Source organism: Olea europaea, unplaced genomic scaffold, assembly GCF_002742605.1.
Source record: "Olea europaea var. sylvestris unplaced genomic scaffold, O_europaea_v1 scaffold1794, whole genome shotgun sequence".
NCBI lineage: Eukaryota > Viridiplantae > Streptophyta > Magnoliopsida > Lamiales > Oleaceae > Olea > Olea europaea.
This window is the reverse complement of record NW_019235679.1, coordinates 25,147-28,054: the sequence shown is the minus strand read 5'-3', so window position 1 is coordinate 28,054 and position 2,908 is coordinate 25,147. Positions and strand designations below refer to the sequence as shown.

Genomic DNA, 2,908 nt, shown 5'->3' with positions numbered 1-2,908 from the left:
TATAAGTAATCAAACCTTATAGAGAATTAATACTTAAGCACTTGTATAAATTCTCCAAAACTTGAAGAACACAAAGGGAATATGAATATGGATGAAGAAAATTTTGATTTCTTTTTTGTGGAATGAATATATTGATCACAATGTTTTCAAGTGTTTTTACTGTTATTCTAATGATCACAAGCCACCAATTTATAGCTATGGAACATAGCTTCAAGAAGTGGTGCCAAAAAGAAGTGGAAAGCCGTCAACAAACCAACTGAAAACCGTCGAAAAAACTGCCCAACGGCTAATTCATTGTACCATGCGACCGCAAGGTATAACTCCATTTGGTCGCATGGAGTTCTTCAAACTGGCCTCTCCAGTTTCGAGTTGTCGCATGGCCATATTGATATGCGGTCGCATGGCATTCATCTTGGGCCTCCGATTTTTAGTTTTATATTCCAATTTTGTTCGTTCCATTCCACACACGTGTTTATTGATTTTGAACAATATATTTTCAACAATCCCCCATTTGTTCAAAATTTCAATAAACTTTCATATTCAAAGTATACAATACTTATGCGTAAGGATTAAATATCTTTCGATTTAAATTTAACCATAGTGTAATTCAAACAAAGTATAGTCAGAATCAAAGATAGCGTGAAGCTTTGAACCAATTGTTCCATGTGACAATATCGATAAGAATACACACACGAGTATTACGTGCTCTCAAGTTCCTCATAACTCGCTTAGCGCTAATATTGCCTTGCGCTTATCCTTTTCAACAAACTTTTAAGAGAGAAACTCCAACTCTCAATTGAAGCGGTACCACCTCGAAGTTTGTTTAGGTGAAGTTCTTCCAGTACCTTTACTTTTTTTAGAAGTACTTGTGTTTTAGCACTGAACTTCATTAAGAGTTTTAATGATCAAACCTCATTTCAGTAACAACCAGCATTATTTTAATTAGGATAGGATTATTGCGGATTTTAATAATGTTTCAACTATTCACATATCGAACGACTTGTTGTTACCCTTTGAACCCGTAAATTACATTTTGAGTAATAACAAGTAGGGTTGCTGTCATTTGTGAACTTTTTTGCTAAGAAGTTTCAACTCCATCCTACTCGAAGTAGATGTCACTAAAACTCTATTTAGTGGTTTAAAGTATCCGCTATGTCTTTATGGAAATTATTCCATTTTTGATAATTAAGTAATGTCTAAGACTTATATGTTTAGACTTCCATTATATGTGACTTAGTATTCTTATCAAACATAGCTAGTCAATGATTCATTTGATAAATACAACTTGTCACTGTCAAGAAATCTTTTATGAAGCCACATGCTTCTCACTCGCTTTATTTAAAACTTTATAGATTTCAAACACAGTTGAAATATTTTTATATAAATTATTACACTTAGTCAATTACTTTTGTGGATTTTATTCGTGGGTATTCACTTCTCATCATTGAATCATTACAATGATTTTCAATAGCATGAATATTTTTTAAATATTCAAATTGTTTTGCAAACGCCATAATCGACTTTCACCCAAATTATCTACCTTAGACTTAGTGTATCCAACTTATAATTATATATAAGGGTTTTCCACATCTTCTCCTTCATAGATATATTTCTATGATAAAAAGGTCAAGGAAATTTTAACTTTTATATTAAGTTACCCCCACAATTCCTTAATTAGGAATTCTTATGTAATTTGGTAATATTGCATCCATAAGTTTTTGAAGTTCTCATTTGGGATTGTAATTAAACTTAGAGTTCATCAACTCTTTCAGAGTACAATTCTTTTATCACTTTGATAATATCTATGAAAGTTTAAGTATCTCAAATAATGATTGTTAAGTCACAACGTGCTTCAATCCACTATTTTTGATTTGATCATACAATTTGTTAGGTCTAAAGGTGTAATTGGCGATTATGTGGACAAATGAACTAAATTGTAAAAGTCAGGAACTCAATTGTACAATGTTATAAAAGTCAGGGACTTAGAGTGCAATTTAGCAAAGCTAGATGGTAAGGACTAGGGTTTGAGTGTTTGGTTCAAATCAAGGTCGCGACACCGGAAGTTAGATAGTTGTTCGCCCTGCCACCGCTTGAGCGAGAGGAAGCAGAATGGTCGTCGCTTGCTCGCCGCTCAATGTTCGCTCGAGCGAAGTGGCGTCGCTTACTGTTCGCTCACTTTTTACTCAAGCGATGGTGTTATATAAAAAATCGTATTTTCAATTTTTGGAAAGTTTAACACGGCCTAGGACTCCTAATTGCCCCAAACTATAAATACAAAGGCCGTGAACGTGAAAGAGAGATGATCATATTGTGCTTTATATAGATATCATCTTCAATATTCTCTCAAGTGATCCAAGGCAGAACTGAACAAGAAATTCATCCATAAACACCTTGATCCAGGCAATCCACTGACGGGGAAAACATCACTATTTGTGAAGACAAAACACGTGGACTTCTTCATCTGTAGAGGAAGGGACTCTCTCACTGAGAGAATGAGAGAGGTGGACGACAAACGCAGGAACTAGACAATAACAGGAGGTTCTTAGAATTTCACTTGATGATACAATCAGCTAGAGACCAGGAGTCTGTATTGGACAGCAGATTGGGCTGCATGAGGTATATCCGGAAGCTAGCAGGAGACTAACAGTATCTACGACAGTATATCGTGATATTGGAACAGCGGGTCGGACTTGGTACGGAGTTTGACATAACTTGTACTGGCTGAATTGGTATAGTGAAAATTACTGGCTTGGTCCCGAAATTTTACCCACGTTGGGGTTTCTCCATCATCATATTGTGAGTTGGCATTGTTACTATTTTATTTACTTTATGCAAACCGACAATTCAACATAGGCTTAATTGGACGTGTATGTTTAATCACCTAGACAACAATTAATTTGTGACTTGT

The 2,908-nt window shown here is 35.0% G+C and overlaps 1 pseudogene; it reads right to left on the bottom strand.

The window, feature by feature from the left end:
• LOC111378245 overlaps positions 1 to 1,514 on the bottom strand; it is a 15,507-nt pseudogene extending 13,993 nt beyond the window's left edge.
• Positions 1,515 to 2,908: the final 1,394 nt, after the last annotated feature.